The sequence below is a fragment of the Vicia villosa genome, linkage group LG7, assembly GCF_029867415.1.
Source record: "Vicia villosa cultivar HV-30 ecotype Madison, WI linkage group LG7, Vvil1.0, whole genome shotgun sequence".
Lineage (NCBI taxonomy): Eukaryota > Viridiplantae > Streptophyta > Magnoliopsida > Fabales > Fabaceae > Vicia > Vicia villosa.
The window spans coordinates 66,342,963-66,361,913 of NC_081186.1; the positions used below are offsets into that span (position 1 = coordinate 66,342,963).

At 39.8% G+C, this 18,951-nt stretch overlaps 1 non-coding gene across 1 annotated transcript; it reads left to right on the top strand.

Annotated features, from left to right (window-relative positions):
• Positions 1 to 15,726: 15,726 nt before the first annotated feature.
• Positions 15,727 to 15,833, top strand: LOC131621221 (small nucleolar RNA R71). The gene has a single exon (XR_009289546.1). It is a non-coding gene; the product is annotated as a small nucleolar RNA R71 (small nucleolar RNA).
• The last annotated feature ends 3,118 nt before the right edge of the window (positions 15,834 to 18,951 follow it).

An 18,951-nucleotide genomic window follows, 5' to 3' on the forward strand; every position in this document is an offset into this window, starting at 1 on the left:
ATTGAGATAGGATAGTTATCCTCAACCTTAGGACCAATTGTAGATTAGAATAACATAGATTAGAATTTAGGATTAGTTCCCTATTGCATTCCTTTTCTTTTTCAACTCTTTAAAACATTAATAAACGGAAGATGCGAATCACATTAAGCAAGTGATAGAGAAATGAGTGGGATTCATTCCCTAATCTATTTCTCAATCGCTTAGTGGCATAGAAACGAGTGGGATTCATTCCCTAATCCGTCTCTCGGTCACTACTTAATGGGAGAGAAACGAGTGGGATTCATTCCCTAATCTGTTTCTCAAACATTAATTAATGGGAGAGAAATGAGTGAGATTCATTCTCTAATCTGTTTCTCAAACATTACATAATAGGATGGAAGTGAGTGGGATTCATTCCCTAATCTGCTTCTCGATCATTATACATTTTATGTGATTCGAATCGTGAAGTAAATTCCCTTAAAAAACACACAACCAAAAACGCATTTAAAACACCTAACAATGGTTCAGACTAAAGCAAAGTAGAGAAAGTGGTGAGTGGCCCGGTATTGGGAACTGTTCATCACTCATCTATCCTAAAAGACACAAACCAATCATTTCTTTTTCTTTTGCCTCGTTGGCACCTAAGGGCAATGTCATTTCCGTTCGTACGCATCACAGGTCGTCCCTTATGCAAGAACGTGAACGTTGACTCCGCCCAATTAAAAAACACAAAAACAAACAGAAAATCGTGAGCCGAGCTACGGTAACTCTGATTCCTGAAAAGGATACGTAGGCAGCGGGGTAGGGCCCGTGCGAGTACAATTCTTTATTTTCCCTACATTTTGCATTCATTTCGCATATAGACTTAGACATAGATACACACCCTTTAGATAGAAACAAACATAGGTGGATACCATCGAGTACGATGGGCGCGAGGGGTGCTAATACCTTCCCCTTGCGTAACCGACTCCCGTACCTTGATTCTCTGGTCGCAAGACCCTGTTCCTTCCTTTGTTAGGTTTTCTGATATTCCTTTCCCTTATGGGATAAATATATTGGTGGCGACTCTGTTCATTTTTCGCGAGCGTGCGACAGCTGGCGACTCTGCTGGGGATTACCTAAGCAAGTCGATCCTAGCCTTTGTTTGTTTCGTTTATTGGGTGTTTTTTTTTATGTGTTCGTATATTTGCATTTTGTATATATATGCTTGCATATCATGTTCATTTCCTGCTTGCATATCATATTTAATTTCTCGCATTCTGGACTATATTATGGGTCCCCGTGGGGGCCACATATTTTCTCTGTTTGCAGGTTGGGTGGGATGTTCTATGAGGTAAAAGGCCCAATACCCAGGCCAGAGTTGACACATAGGATACCTAGGATAGAGTGGATAGTCATGACGCCAACAGAATGTCAGGTTCTGTTGATTGCGATCATGAGACCCACGACCAGCCGAGGTTCAAATGAGATACCGTTGTTGGCATGTATTTGCGACAATGATGGTGTTTCAGGAGAACTGATAACGCTGGAAGCCATTGACCTACCTTGACCTAGATTCACCTGTGAGTGGGGTGGGATATACATGACAGGTACCGTTGGTGACTATTCTGTTCTGTTGGTGACTATTGGTTTTCCTGGTATTCAAAAAGGTGTCGGACCTTTGATCCTGCGACATTTGACCTATATCAGTTATTCAGAAGATTGTACAGTGGTTACTAAGATTATATGGACCTTGATCCCATGTTGTTGCATTGCATAACATCATTGTTTTATCCATTCCATTTATGAAAGATCCTAAAGTCTATTTCCAAAAAAAAAAAGAAAAAAAAAGGAAAAAGAAAAGAAAAGATATTCTATACAAAAGAGAAGCTTTGATTCCAGAAAAGAAAGATGAAAGTGTGAGAAAAGACTTTAGGATCTCTCATAAATGAAACATGCATTCATACTATCATGCATTTCATGGTTCTTTCAAAGACTTATGGGACCATTTCTATTCAGATTCCAAGATCAACAACAGATTTGACTTCTCACCGCCACAACTCCAAGATCAACTATGGAACAACTCCGTGAGGAAATGGATGAGATGAGGGAACAAATGGGTCATCTTATGTTGGAGATGCAAGAATTGATCCGTAATCAGGATGCACTAAAAGAGGAAAACAGTCAGTTGAAGACTCAAGTGAGCCTGGTCATGGAAGTTCTGAAAATGGTACTAAGAAAAGAAGGTGATGTTGTCCCTGCTGCTGCAACAGAAATTGTTGACTCCTTCTCTTCAATAGGATCTCTTTCCATGCATGGGATGCCTCAGGGAGCCCTCCCTCAATTTCAAGTGCCATTGCCTCCACGTCAAAATGTTCATGCCCCTAGAATGAATCAAGGAGACCAAATGTGTGGGAAAAAGCCTAAGATACCTCAGAGGCTTATCAATCCGATCCCGATGCCTTATGCTCAGTTGCTTCCTCGCCTGCTGGAACTTCAGTTGATTGAGCTACGAGAGTTGGCTACGCCTGAAAAGCTTCCTCCCAATTTTGATGCCAATGCTCGATGTGAGTTCCATTCCGGGGCACCTGGCCATGATGTTGAGAATTGTAAGGCGATGAAACACCAAGTTCAAGATCTCATTGATTCAAAAGTGATTTTGTTCACCCCCGAGGGTATGATTGTTCAAGGAAACAGGGTTCCACATGTGGTGGAAAGAAAGGTTGATTCATGCTTCTATGTGGGATCTACTTCAAATGCACCATCTTGGGTTCCAGATTTCCCACTTCATCAGTCTCCGATTGTTTCACAACCAAATCAAAAAGGGAAGACACCTGAACAGATTGTGTATCGTCACCAACAACAGGGTCCACAAGTGCCAAGGAGACCACCAAGAAGAATTGACCCAATTCCTATGACCTATAGTCAATTGCTTTCTCATTTACTCAAGGATTCTTTGGTCCAACTAAGAGAGTTTAAGCCCCCTCCAACACCGATTCCTCAAGGATATGACTTAAATGCAAGGTGTGAGTACCATTCTGGGACATCTGGACATTCAACTGAGGATTGTAATATTTTGAAACACAAAGTCCAAGATCTCATTGACTCCAAAGTAATATCATTCACTCCGAATGGCCTGCGCATAAAGCGAAGAGTTCATGCACAAGTGAATGTCCGTATTCCATAAAGTATCACCAAAAAAAAACAATAAGCCCAGAAGGAGTCAAGTCTCCTCAACTATGGCAATCATCATTTCCTTTCTGTGTTCTCATGTCAAGTATTTCCTGTTTTGTAGAAAGCTGCTTCCTTGAACTCGTTGGTATGATAATAATAAAGCACCACAAATTCTCGAGCAACTTTGTCAGAATCTTCTTTCCAAGGGGTAATCAAAGTGTTCTGTAGAAGCATCTCTCATTTTCAAGGTTCTTGTGCTCAGTTGTATCCATGGAGGTTGGTTCTTCAGTTGGTGTTTGATCTCTCCTTGCAACAAGTAGCTTCTCTAAGTTTGGTGACCACACAAGGTTCCTCCATGTTTGATGGCAAATACTTCTTCAATGAATATGCTTGGGGCTCCCGCACAAGGGATAAGCAAGACGTACTCTTATCTTGAGCATTGCGCCATTTGCATTGCTCGAATCCCTAAAAGCATTACAAATTCCTATGTGACTTCGTCAGAATCTTCTTCCGTGTGGTAATCCAGAGTGTTCTTCATAACGCTTCTCACCCTCAAGGTTCTACTTCATAACTCAGTTGCCTTTTCTCATGATTTCCTTCTCAGTGGCCCTTGCTTGTTAACAGAGACAAGAAGAATATGAGAAACAAATTGACGTGATTCCATTGCCTTGTTCCCATTTGCTCCCCTGTTTGTTGGAACTTCAATTGGTTAAGATTCTAATATTGGGTCTTCTTCACCATAAATAGCTCTCTCGAGTTTGATGACCATACAAGATCATTTCTGTTTATGAAGGCAAATACTTCTCCAACATCTATATTTGGGGCTCCCGCACGAGGGATAAGCAAGACATACTCTTATCTTGAGCATTGCATCACTCGCATTGCTCGAATCCCTAAAGCAAGGCAAAAGTGTACAACTCTTGGGTGAAGTGTTTGGAAGGAACTGCAGAAAGTATTCAAGCTCAACAAGTCCAGACGGAGTCAAGTCTCCTCAACAACGACACCCATTTAGTTTCTTACTGCATTCTCATTGTAATTTTTCATTTGTGTGTTTAAGCATCAATAGCATGTAAAAACTTGTTAATTTCTGAATGAAAATCATAATACATTGTCTACGTTTGTCTTGAAGTAATCCATTCGTTATCACTCATAAAATGTTTTGGCATTATGATATCAACTTTACTAATTGCTTGCTTATGCAAAAAGCTGAGGGAGAATGATGAAAGATAAAAATGAAAAATCTCTAATCATGTGTTTTCGAATAAAAACCCTACTGAGGATGTACAGGCATTGTTTCAAATCCCCAAACACCGGAGATATAAGGGAGATAGACCCTCGTTAACCCCTTTGAGCCTTGGAGAAGGAGTTTCTTTTCTAATCATAAAAACCCTTATTTTAACCTTGGGGCAGGGTAGTGTTCATTTAACTCGATCGAGTGTTCAAAACTCATCAAAAGGTGCACATAAGGATACAACAATGGTTATCCTTCAAAAGGTTGAGGAATTTCAAAACCGCAATGATTATCCTTATTCCATCAAGAGGTCAAAAGAGGACGATGCCACAATGGTTATCCCTCATCAATCAGAGAATGAGGCAGTCACAATATTTCAAACAAATCGAGAGCAACGCAACATCACACGACTTGTTCAAAAAAGAAGAATTAAAAAAAAAAAGAGCCCGCTAAGTCAAAAACTTGAAATAAGTGACTTAGGCAAAAGTTAGGGCATCCCGCTGGACTCCAAAATAAAATTCAAGAGAATTTGTCCAGGCAAAAGTTAGGGAAAGCAGAAGCGAAAAACAAGGATTACAAAATAAAGATCCTCATCAAAAGAACAAAGTCGTGTGATCAGGCACCAAAAAATGAAAGGTGAGTGACTGCCACGTCCAAAGAACCTCATTGATTCTTCAACCATCTCAAAATTCCTTGTGAGGGATGAACACTCGTGTCGAGCTAACTGAACATAGGAACGGAGAACATCACGAAGGGGGTGGGTACCAAATAATTTTGAGCCTAAAATCCTTTGTTTTCTGAAAACCGTGAACCTGGCCAAGTTACAACCCTCAAAAGTCCTAATTGAAGTAGGGTTATTTTGAAAGCACACTCCTATGAGATAGCGTTTAACTGACTCCCAATGAAGCGAGACTCATATCCATGTTGGTATCGTATGTTTGCTTTATCTTCCACATGCAAAAAATCGAGGTTGTGTCAACTAGTGATCCATTCACAAGAGGTCGCAACCTCATTTCAATAAAAAAGTTTCTTTAAACTTCAAGACTAACATACACTTTGCATTAGAATTATCATTCCTAGAATTAACATTCTTTTGCATACAAAATATCTGCTTAAACATCAAAGAAATTTCAGGATGAGAATCAGTGAGCAACTTGATCATGTCAAAGTACAAAAGACTCGAGAACTCCGAGGAGTAAAAGATAATCATTCCAAATGTTGACCATCAAGGGGAAAGTTATCCAAAGAACTCCGCTGGGTGTGAACAGTTAATGCTTTCCCTGATTACCTTGAGAGGAAGAGTTTGAAGACTCCGTTGAGCGTGGTAAAGTCGTTTCCATGTTTGTTTGGCTTCAAAACAAAGAAAGCTTGGGGATTCTAGTAAGATGTACCTAATCAAGGGCAACTGAATCGAGGCTTGACCTCTCAAATTCAAGCTCTGATCAATCTGGGGCAATCAAGTCGAGGAATCTCTCAAATTCAACTAATCAGGGGCAATCAAGTCGAGGAATCTCTCTCAAATTCAACTAATCAGGGGCAATCAAGTCGAGGAATCTCTCTCAAACTCAACCAATCTGGGGCAGTTACGTCGAGATTCGACAAATCTCTCCAAAGATCCATTGGGGAAAATTCCTCCATAAGTCACGAAGCTTGGGGCACAATTCTGAGTTTTTCTGTCGCTTCATGACTATAGGAGTTTATTTCTCCTGGGACCTTAGTCTCTCCCCAAGCATGGAGTTTATTTCTCCCGAGAGTTTGTTCCATTCCTCAAGCATAGGAGTTTATTTCTCCTAGGAGTTGTCCTACTTCCCTAAGCAAGGTTCCGTATCTGGATCTCTCATCCCCAACATGGTGAATCGAGGGAATCTCCTCAAGCTAAAAATCCTCCAAGCAGTGGCACATGGTGAGAAGTCAGAAATCATTCTTCAAGTCAAAGAAAAGTGCATCTTACAAATCAAAGTCCAATATCTATTGGCGCCTCCACATGGTCCTTAATACTAAGGGGATTCTCCCTGGTGTTTACCTCACTAATGCCTTTATTTGGCACTCTGCATATAGTATTCACTGCATATAGCATTGCATCCTCAAAAGCGTAGCATATCCATCAAAATGGAGCATTACGCCATAGAAGAATTCAAACATGCATACAAAGCATAAGCCAGATAATACAAATCCGCACCCAGTCAAGACAATAATACATCCCCACAGAAGTTGTCATCTGTATAAGCTTCATTTGATATCTGCTACTCCATTACAAATCTCCTCCAGTCATGGTGCCGATACATGGTATCCTCAATCCCCAAAAGAAGCCTCATGTTCTCTCCCCAATGTGGATCGGATACAATTTCTTTCTTCGTCGGAATCGTTGTCTCCGAGGTTATTTCCCGTATGCTGCGCGAAGATTAGAGTGCGGATGAGGGTGGGCATTCAACCCATCTCATTTTTCAATCGTTTGAATAACCATACTTGGTGTGTGGCAATTCGAACGATTGCCACTCTTGAAGATTTATACCCCGCCTTTGGCCAGAGGGATCAATGTAGCTCTTATGCTTCGTAAGCATCAATATCCCGTAATTCCCCGTGGTTACCGTCATCTTATTGCCGAGTCTAGTCGTCCCTAGTCTCCGTGATTCCCTCCCTCGTACGGGAAAACTTTTCAGATCCAACCCCCGTGTTGCACATCCCTCGCCTCTCGTCCAGGCACACCATTTTCGAATCCAAATCCCAATCCCCAGTAAGTCCATCTACTAAGATTCTCAAACACTCGTCTGTGTCATTCTTTCGATACTCGTCTGTATCATTCTCAAACACTCGTCTGTGTCATTCTTTCGATACTCGTCTGTATCTTCTTTTGATGCTCTTCTGTGTCATTCCTTCGATACTCGTCTGTATCTCCTTTTGATGCTCGTCTGTGTCATTCTTTAGATACTCGTCTGTATCTCCCTTTTGATGCTCGTCTGTGTCATTCTTTCGATACTCGTCTGTATCTCCCTTTTGATGCTCGTCTGTGTCATTCTTTCGATACTCGTCTGTATCTCCCTTTTGATGCTCGTCTGTGTCATTCTTTCGATACTCGTCTGTATCTCCTTTTGATGCTCGTATGTGTCATTCTTTCGATACTCGTCTGTATCTCCTTTTAACACTCGTCTGTGTTATTCTTTCGATACTCGTCTGTATCTTCTTTTGATGCTCGTCTGTGTCATTCCTTCGATACTCGTCTGTATCTCCTTTTGATGCTCGTATGTGTCATTCTTTCGATACTCGTCTGTATCTTCCTTTTGACGCTCGTATGTGTCATCCTTTCAATACTCGTCTGTATCTCCTTTTGATGCTCGTCTGTGTCATTCTTTCGATACTCGTCTGTATCCTCCTTTTGATGCTCGTCTGTGTCATTCTTTCGATACTCGTCTGTATTCCCTTTGGATGCTCGTATGTGTCATTCTTTCGATACTCGTCTGTATTCCCTTTTGATGCTCGTCTGTGTCATTCTTCCGATACTCGTCTGTATCTTCTTTTGATGCTCGTATGTGTCATTCTTCCGATACTCGTCTGTATCTTCTTTTGATGCTCGTATGTGTCATTCCTTTGGTACTCGTCTGTATTTTCTTTCGATGCTCGTCTGTGTCATTCCTTTGGTACTCGTCTGTATCTTCTCTTGATGCTCGTATGTGTCATTCTTTTGGTACTCGTCTATATTTTCTGTTGATGCTCGTATGTGTCGTTCTTTTGGTACTCGTCTGTATTTTCTTTCGATACTCGTGTGTATCCCTCCTTGACACTCGTCTGTGTTATCTTATCTCTCCGTCAAGTCCATATCCTTCAATTACTGTTCCATGTAACAACCATCCTCCTGGAAAACCATGTATTGACACCGTTACCACGTTACAAGCTATCACCATTCAACCACAATTATTCACTATGAATCATTCCGTCACAAAAAACAAAAATATTCTCTTTCCCCAGCAGATATCAAAACAAAAAAATAATAAGAATAACGTTTCACCATCATTTCAGGACAAATTTCAGGTCTTGATATTTAATCTTCTTCTACCTCGAATGTTCGAAAGGCTAACGCCAATCTCACCTTCAGGTTTAAGATGATTAAATAGGGGCAGCTGTCATACCCCAAATTTGTCCTACCCCTAATTTATTTCTATCTGGCTTACGCTTTGCATTCATCTGCATCTTTCCATTAGGTCATTGACATAACATGTGTCACTAATCAATAAAATTGGCAAGGGATCGAGGTTGTAGATAAAGCTGAGGCTTCACATGGCTTGAAGTTCATACTTTGTGCAAGCTTGTTTCTATTAAGGTTTTCAACTAATAGTGGGGTAAGGTTCATTCCGTTGTGCTTGTGTCAACTGGTGGATTCTCAGGGTTGTTCCTATGATCATCTTATTGTTAGGGTGTCATCTGGTTTATTCTTCAATCCAAAGTTTGGTTCATTTGATTTCTTGGAACACAAGCCATTCGTTTGAAGCTTCGCCAAAAGAGTGTGTATTCATTCATTTGAAGAAAGGAGGGAAATGCATTCTTAAATTCAAAAAGAAAGCAAAATGGATGGAAGAACATATTCAAAGGCTATTTAAAGAAGGAAGAAAATTTCATTACTTCATCTCATCATATCAAATATTGTTACAAAAAGGAACCATCTCATTACATGTCCAAGCTCATTATCCATTATATTTCAAGAGCCAAACATACATTACAGCCAAGCCATGTCTATCTACACTTTCAACCATAGCAAATCCATAAACCATAAAAACCCCTAAACTTACATCAAAACCAAATCCATAAACTAAAAGTCCATTACAAAATTTGGTCGAATTCTATTACATCATTCCCAAAATCCATACATTACAAAATTCGACCTCAAACCCATTACAAATTCCATTTACAAGTTAAAAGAAAACTACATCTATGCAACAGCCTCAAGACTCCTTTTATTCTTCAAATTTCTTCAAATCTCCCATTCTCTTTCCCTTTATGCCTCGAGCATCTTCGCACCCTGTTACCATCCAAGTGTCCAAGGTCCCTGCATACAAGAAGAATTCAAACCACCCACACAAAACTTGTACATAATACAGTTAACCACATCAGTCATTAAAATCAATTCAAAATTTACAAACAGCAGCCCACATATTCCTTTGTAAAACCATACAGTTCATAAATCGGTAACCGAATCCTAACCATTCAATAACAGAATTCCAACCACCTTTCAAACCAATAACCAATAAGTAACTAATTCAGTTACAAACCTAAACCACCTCTTAACCACCTAACTACCAAAAAACAGAAATAACAGAAAAGGGGAGGAGAGGAGAACTAGCAGAAAAAAGCAGTTAACAGAAAAATCAGAATGCAGAACTAACCTCAACTCTCTTCCTTTCACCTCTATAAATCCAAAGCAGGAGCCAATTCAGAAATCAGCCATTCTTCATCATTTTTCATAACCTTCACTTCATCTCCATCTACACTTCACACGCTTCATCCACCACCAATCTTCATCTTTGTACCAACCTTCATCAAATCACCAACAGAAAATTCAGACAACAAAAGAGAAAATTGCAACAGAAAAACAACAGAATCAAAAAAGAGAACTAACCGATTCTTTGTAATGAGCTTTATATCTCCCTCTGAATTCACCTGCTTCATCCGTCTTCATCACCATTCTCACATCTCAATTCTCTCCTTCTCTTCTCTTCAAAGGAATTCACTCAACCACACTTCAAATTCCCTCCATCTTCAAACCCCTTCTCACGATCCACCAATTCAGAACCTCTCGATTCCATTGAATCTTCAACTCTCATCTTCAACACAAATCAGAAAATGTCAGAATAACGTCACCTTCATGAAGATCGTCATCAATCTTCAATCATCTTCTCTTCATACATTCTCAATCTTCGCAGAAAGAAGACTCAGAAAATCATAAAAGATTCTACACATCTCATAACAATCTTCACTGGAAAAGCAGTGACGAAAGTCGTTTACATATCGCAACAAGACTTCAAGATTCAGAGAAGAAGTTTCGAGAGTAAGATGAAAGAGGAGCCGATTTGCGTTTGTTTTGACAGAGATAGGAGAGACGGATTGAATCAGAGAGATTAGTGAACGAGAGTTTGAATGGAGACCGTAGATCAGTGAGGTCTCAATGTGGTTCACGGCGGCGATTTGAGATTTCGATCGGAGAAGGGTGCGACCATAACCGTAACGCCGAGAGTTTGAGAGATTGAACGATCGAGCGGAGCGTGACTGGAAAGGATTCATCAGAGTCGAAGCTTGGGCCGCCACCGTCCGTTCGTGATATCGGCGAGAGTTTGGGCGCCGTTGTGTGTTCACGGGAGAAGAAGAAGACGTTCCAACAGTCACTCAGCATGTAACCCTATTTCCCCTTCCCAATTTTAAATTAACATACTGATTTGTTTTTTTGTAGAAATTAAGTAGCATTAATTGAGATTAATTTGATTTGAATGAGTATTAAATCCTGATTAGTGGGTAATTTGATCGATGAAAAAATCTGAAAAATATTTTGAATCAAGTAAAAAATCTGAATCTGGATCTATGCTTTGGGCCATACGAAATTGTTATTTCCACCCCCAGGATAAGGCCCAACATGCACCCTAGTGTAAATCCAAGGCATTTCATTTCGCTTCTGCACCCCCCTGTGTTGTTAAATTTGTTCCCTTTTGCAATTTGTTTCCCTTCTAACTTTTGTTTGGTTAATCAATTTTGGCTCAAATAAAAAATAAGTAAAAATAGATTTTAAGTAGGATTTTGTGTGTAGATAATTTTAGTATTTTTTGCATATTTTTAGATTTTATTTTGCTATTTCTAATAAATCTTTTTCTTAAATGTGTTCATATTTCTTCATGTTTTGCTAGGTTTTACAAGTTAATTTCGTTTAGTACCTTAGGATTAGAATTTAATCACCAATTTTTGTATAGTTACTGTAGACTAATCCATGATGTTGTGTACAAAAAATGAATTCCTAATTCTTTGTTTTGATTGGTATTTGGTTAGTGTTGTTTGACTCGATTAACATGCGTTTTTAATAGATGTTTGTGACGTTTGTGCTCTTAAATTGAAATGCATTCATGCAATAATGTCGATTCCTTTTTGTACATATGATTAGGGATGTTTAGAGGTCCTAAGACCTGGAATTGAAAATTTTAGATCATGTTTTCCTATTTTACTCGATTTTTCTTTACCACATGTAAATAACTTGTTTTTGGTTGACGAGTGCACCGTAACTTGTACAAATGACCCGTAATTTTGTGTGGAACTTCTTGGCATGATTTTGTGATTGTTTAGGCATCTAGTAGAGGCTATTTGCTACTGACTTGCACCATTTGATCACATGTTTCTAACTTCATTCACGATTTGAAACCGTTTAGCTAGTATTGACCTAATGTTGTCTAGTTTTGGTTAGAGTTTTGTATTGCTTCATGCTAATTGATTAATATAGATTAACATAGGATATTGGAACTAAATGAATGAGTTTTCTACTGACTTCAAGCTTAAACCATGTGTTCACTTGCTTTTGCTTTGATTAATCGATGTTTGTCCGCTAATTGGTAAGTAACGATTCATGCGATGCTTTGGTAACTTTTTGTGGATACTTTTGTGTGATACCGTGATGCTTTTGTATTTGATTTGGGACACTCAATCCCTTGTTTTGATACTGACTTGAGGCTTACCTCTCTTGTTTCCATGCTTAGCCTCTCATTTCTTGCTTTGATGTTGCTTATTCCTTACTATTGCTTGCCATGTTCCCTTAGACTCTTCCTTCTTTGTTAAGGGGAATTGAGATAGGATAGTTATCCTCAACCTTAGGACCAATTGTAGATTAGAATAACATAGATTAGAATTTAGGATTAGTTCCCTATTGCATTCCTTTTCTTTTTCAACTCTTTAAAACATTAATAAACGGAAGATGCGAATCACATTAAGCAAGTGATAGAGAAATGAGTGGGATTCATTCCCTAATCTATTTCTCAATCGCTTAGTGGCATAGAAACGAGTGGGATTCATTCCCTAATCCGTCTCTCGGTCACTACTTAATGGGAGAGAAACGAGTGGGATTCATTCCCTAATCTGTTTCTCAAACATTAATTAATGGGAGAGAAATGAGTGAGATTCATTCTCTAATCTGTTTCTCAAACATTACATAATAGGATGGAAGTGAGTGGGATTCATTCCCTAATCTGCTTCTCGATCATTATACATTTTATGTGATTCGAATCGTGAAGTAAATTCCCTTAAAAAACACACAACCAAAAACGCATTTAAAACACCTAACAATGGTTCAGACTAAAGCAAAGTAGAGAAAGTGGTGAGTGGCCCGGTATTGGGAATTGTTCATCACTCATCTATCCTAAAAGACACAAACCAATCATTTCTTTTTCTTTTGCCTCGTTGGCACCTAAGGGCAATGTCATTTCCGTTCGTACGCATCGCAGGTCGTCCCTTATGCAAGAACGTGAACGTTGACTCCGCCCAATTAAAAAACACAAAAACAAACAGAAAATCGTGAGCCGAGCTACGGTAACTCTGATTCCTGAAAAGGATACGTAGGCAGCGGGGTAGGGCCCGTGCGAGTACAATTCTTTATTTTCCCTACATTTTGCATTCATTTCGCATATAGACTTAGACATAGATACACACCCTTTAGATAGAAACAAACATAGGTGGATACCATCGAGTACGATGGGCGCGAGGGGTGCTAATACCTTCCCCTTGCGTAACCGACTCCCGTACCTTGATTCTCTGGTCGCAAGACCCTGTTCCTTCCTTTGTTAGGTTTTCTGATATTCCTTTCCCTTATGGGATAAATATATTGGTGGCGACTCTGTTCATTTTTCGCGAGCGTGCGACAATAAGGACAGGTAAATGTGGTCTTCTCTTGGTCGTTAGGGTGGATAGGAATTTGGAAAAATCCGGAGTATCCATCCAGATAACAGAAATGCGAGTGTTTAGCTAGGCGTTCGAGCATTTGATCTATGAAAGGTAAAGGGAAATGGTCTTTTCGAGTAGCTTTGTTTAGCTTCCTATAGTCAATGCACATTCTCCATCCAGTTTGGGTACGTTGTGCTACAGATTCGCCTTTAGCGTTAGTGATTACAGTAACTCCTCCTTTCTTTGGTACGACGTGAACAGGGCTAACCCATTTACTATCGGATATAGGATATATTATTCCGGCTTCTAGTAGTTTATGGATTTCCTTCTTAACCACATCACTCATAATAGGATTTATCCGCCTTTGATGTTCTCTAGATGTTTTACAGTCGTCTTCGAGCATTATGCGGTGCATACAGAGGGAAGGACTTATTCCTTTCAAATCTGATATGTTATATCCTAGAGCGGTTGGGTATTTTCTTAGGACAGTAAGTAATTTTACAGTCTCGGTTTGTCCTAAGTTGGCGTTTACTATAACTGGTCAGTTTTGGTCTTCGTCAAGGAATTCGTATCTAAGATCGGTAGGCAGTGTTTTTAGTTCTATAGCAGGCTTCTTCGGTCCAGGTATAGGATCAGCAGTAAGTGCCAAGCATTCACTCAAGTGGTTATCTTGATATTCCCCTCGCCAGTTGTCATCTTCAACGATTGGCGGCATAGGAATTTTTATGATCTCGGTTTCCTTGTTTGGCTCGGATTGTATTTCATTAACACACTCGTCGATTATGTCAGCAGAGCAGCATGTGTCAATTATAGAAGGTGCTTTTAGGAATTGGGAAAGGATAAATTCTATTTTCTCCTCTCCTACTTCGAAAGTAAGCTTTCCTCGCTTTACGTCTATAATTGCACCAGCGGTTGCTAAAAATGGCCTTCCTAATATGATCGGGATGTTAGAATCTTCTTGGATATCCATAATGATGAAATCAGTTGGGATGTAGAATTGACCTACACGAACAGGGATATTCTCTAACATTCCTACAGGATATTTTACTGAACGGTCTGCTAGTTGAAGAGACATTCTTGTTGCTTTAAGCTCACCTAGATTTAGTTTCTTACAGGTTGAAAGAGGCATCAAACTAACACTAGCTCCTAAATCGCACAAGGCCTTCTCTATAATGGTTTTACCTATTACGCAGGGTATAGAGAAACTACCAGGGTCTTTCAGTTTTGGAGGCATGTTGTTTTGGATGATAGCACTACATTCAGCGGTAAGCGTCACAGTTTCGTTATCCTCTAGTTTCTTTTTGTTCGATAAGATTTCTTTTAGGAATTTAGCGTACGAAGGCATTTCAGTTATGGCTTCTGTGAATGGTATGGTTATGTTTAATTGCTTCAGAAGTTCTACAAATCTTTTAAATTGCGCTTCGGTTTTTGATTTAGCTAATCTCTGAGGATAAGGAATTGGCGGCTTATAAGGTGGTGGTGGAACATAAGGTTTTTCCTTTTCAGATTCCACTTCGTTATGGTTCTCTTTAGTCTTAGCAGTTTGGTCATCGTTTGATGTCTTTTGGGTTTCCTTTGGCTCTTGTTGTGACATGGGTACGTTTTGAGTTCGAGGATCAACTGGTCCATCGTAATTCGTTCCACTTCGTAGTGTTATTGCGTTCGCATGTCCTTTAGGATTAGGTTGTGGTTGAGCAGGAAACGTGCCAGCAGGGGCAGCGGTAGGTGCTTGTTGTTGAGCTACTTGTGAGATTTGAGTTTCAAGCATTTTGTTATGCGTAGCTAAAGCATCTACTTTGTTCGATAGTTGTTTTAGTTGCTCGCTATTGTGAATATTTTGATTCAGGAAGTCTTTGTTGGTTTGTTGTTGGGAAGCTATAAAGTTTTCCATCATGATTTCTAGATTTGACTTCCTAGGAGTGTTTTGAGCAGCTACAGGCGCTTTTTGGTAGCCAGGTGGTACAGCAGGTGCTTGTCCAGGTGCGTACAACGCATTGTTGTTTTTATAGGAAAAGTTCGGATGGTTCTTCCATCCAGGGTTGTACGTGTTAGAATAAGGGTTTCCTTGAGCATAATTTACTTGATCAGATGGGGTTCCAGTCAAGAGTTGACATTCGGCAACTACATGTCCAGTCAATCCACAGATCTCGCAGTTAGGCATTACAGCAGCAGCGGTGGCTGATGGAGTGACGGTTAAGTTCTCGATCTTTTGAGTTAAAGCGTCTACTTTCGCGTTAACGCGGTCTATACCACTTATTTCGTACATTCCTCCTTTGGTTCGGGCTTTCTCTAGAGCGGCTCGTTCTCCACCCCATTGGTAATGGTTTTGTGCCATGTTCTCTATGAAGTTATATGCTTCATCATGTTGCTTGTCCATTAATGCTCCGCCAGCAGCGGCATCTATAGTCATTTTAGTGTTATATAAGAGACCACCATAGAAAGTATGGATGATCATCCATGGTTCGAGTCCATGATGAGGGCATAGTCTAAGCATGTCCTTATAACGTTCCCAAGCTTCGAAGAGTGATTCGTTATCTTTCTGGGTAAATCCGTTGATTTGACCTCTGAGCATAGCAGTTTTGCTAGGCGGGAAATATCTCGCTAAGAATACTCTTTTCAATTCGTCCCATGTGGTTATGGAGTTCGAAGGCAGGGATTGAAGCCACGCTCTAGCTCTATCTCTCAAGGAGAAAGGAAAGAGACGTAATCGAATAGCTTCGGAACTAACGTTGTTAGCTTTGACAGTGTCGGCATATTGCACGAACACAGATAAATGGAGGTTAGGGTCGTCTACAGGGCTTCCAGAGAATTGATTCTGTTGAACAGCTTGGACCAGTGAAGGTTTCAGTTCGAAATTGTTCGCCTCAATTGCAGGTGGTGCGATGCTTGAGTGCGGTTCAGCGCGCGAAGGAGCGGCATATTCTCTAAGAGGACGAAGAGCAGCCATCTCTAACTTTGGGGTGAATTGATTCGTTTGATCAGTAAAAATCAATTCCTGATTAATCGGAATTGGGTCTACTTCGGGAAGATTGCGAGCTCGACGTTTGACGTTAATGAAACGTTCGATCTCGTTAATTCGTTGTATTAAATCTCCTCCTTGTGAACGAGTATTTGGCATACAATCGTTCAAAAAGAAAGGGAAGAATTGTCCTAGTCTCTACGGTGTAACAGTGAGTTATGATATCCATAAAAATAATAATTATTAATCTAATATTAAAATTAAATTAAAATTAAAATTATACGAGTGTTACAACTCTCCCCCACTAAAAGAGTTTTCGTCCTCGAAAACATACCTTAGGTAAAGAGCTCTGGATAAGAATCCTTCATCTGGCTCTCTAGCTCCCAAGTAACATTTCCTTCAGCCGGTCCTCCCCAAGCTACTCTGACTAAAGCTATTTCCTTACCACGCAATTGCTTCAGCCTTCGATCCTCAATCCTCACAGGCAATGCCTCAACCATTAAGTTGTCTTTTACCTGTACATCATCTACTTGGATCACATGGGACGGATCTGATATGTATTTCCTCAAATGAGACACATGAAACACATCATGCAAGTTTGCAAGCATCGGCGGTAACGCGACACGATATGCTACTTCTCCCACTCTTTCAGAAATTTGGAATGGTCCAATAAAACGTGGAGTCAACTTCTTTGACTTCAATGCCCGACCAATACCTGTCATAGGAGTAACTCTCATAAACACATGGTCTCCCTCTTGAAACTCAAGTGTTTTCCTCCTCCTGTCATGATAACTCTTCTGACGACTCTGGGAAGCTTTCATCTTCTCTTGAATCATCTTAATCTTCTCTGTGGTCTCTTGTACAATTTCCGGACCAATTACAGCACTCTCACCAGATTCGTACCAACACAACGGCGTCCTACACCTCCTACCATACAAAGCCTCAAACGGAGCCATATCGATACTCGAATGATGACTGTTGTTGTAGGTAAACTCAATCAAAGGCAGATAACTATCCCAAGCACCTCCTTTTTCTAGCACACAAGCTCTCAACAAATCCTCTAACGACTGAATCGTCCTCTCAGTCTGTCCATCAGTCTGCGGATGGTAAGCAGAACTTAGTCTCAGTTTAGTACCCAAAGCTTTCTGCAAACTTTCCCAGAACTTAGATGTAAACCTCGGATCTCTGTCTGACACGATACTTGAAGGAATACCATGTAGACTAACTATCTTCTCAATATACAACTGAGCTAGCTTCTCCATCGGATAATCCATTCTCACCGGTATAAAATGTGTTGACTTCGTCAACCTGTCCACCACGACCCAGATAGCTTCACAATTTCTGACAGTTCTCGGCAAACCCGAAACAAAATCCATCGATATGCTATCCCACTTCCACTCAGGGATAAACATCGGTTGCATCAACCCAGATGGTTTCTGATGCTCAATTTTTGACTTCTGACAAGTCAAACAAGAGTACACAAACTCAGCAATTTCCTTCTTCATTCCAGGCCACCAAAACAACTTTTTCAAATCATGATACATCTTGGTAGCACCAGGATGAATACTCAACCCACTACGGTGTCCTTCTTCCAGAATACGCTTTCGGAGTTCATCAATATCAGGAACACAAACTCGGTCTCCAAACCTCAGTATACCATTCTCGTCAATTCTGAATTCACTACTCTTGCCTTGGTTAATCAAAGTCAACTTATCAATCAATCCAACGTCGGCTTTTTGACCTTCTCTGATTTCTTCAAGAATACCACTAGTCAGCTTCAGTGATCGCGACTTTACGTGTCTATAAATCTGATAACTGCAAGTGCACAGTCGTGTCGTGTAGTTTTAAAAGATATCGAATCCACAGGGACTATGAATCGATCTACCGTTATCTAAGGTTACTATGTAGAGCTAGGGGTACTAAAATTTCGATTGTTCCTAAGGGAAAGTGATTGTGAGAAAATAAAGAATAATAATAAAAGACAGGTATCAGTATGTATTTCGTTTAACTAAAGGTGATCCGAAGGTCCATTGGCTTTTGCATAATCAAATTAAAAATCTTTACTAATTCAATTGATTAAAAATCCTCGTCTCAAACTTTCGCTCTGTTGAGTCAGACTACTATCCTAATCCTAATGTACGCTTTCGCCATCCCATTAGATTTTAGAAGAGCTTTTTGGAAACAACGTAATTAATAAAATGCCTATTTTATGAGGTTGTTATCTATTTAAATCTCCTAATCTCAAACTTTCGCTCTGTTGACTCGGAGCAAGCTAATATCCCTAACGTATGCTTTCGCCATCCCGCTCGAGTGTAAAAACAATTTTTGAAAATAAATAAGTTCCAATTAGTTTTAATACGCTTTCGCCATCCTTAAAACTAATGTCCTATGTCTACTATCTGGTTAAAGATCTCAAATTTTCGCTCTATTGATTTTAACCTTTGACCGTCTTAACCCCTCAAACTTTCGCTCTATTGGTTTTAAGACTTACTAATTAATTAGACATACAAACCAAAAACAAGTGATAATTAATAAAATATAATTAAGCCAATTTATTTCGGATCCCTACGGTTAACTTACTTTACATACCGACACCTTTAGTAATTTAGCCAGACATATTAATACGGTTAAACATGCATAAATCGATTCGGTTCATAATAATAAGCATATTAAATGGCATATAATATATCATGCAAATAAATATAAATAAGGCGGTAAATAAAAACCTGAA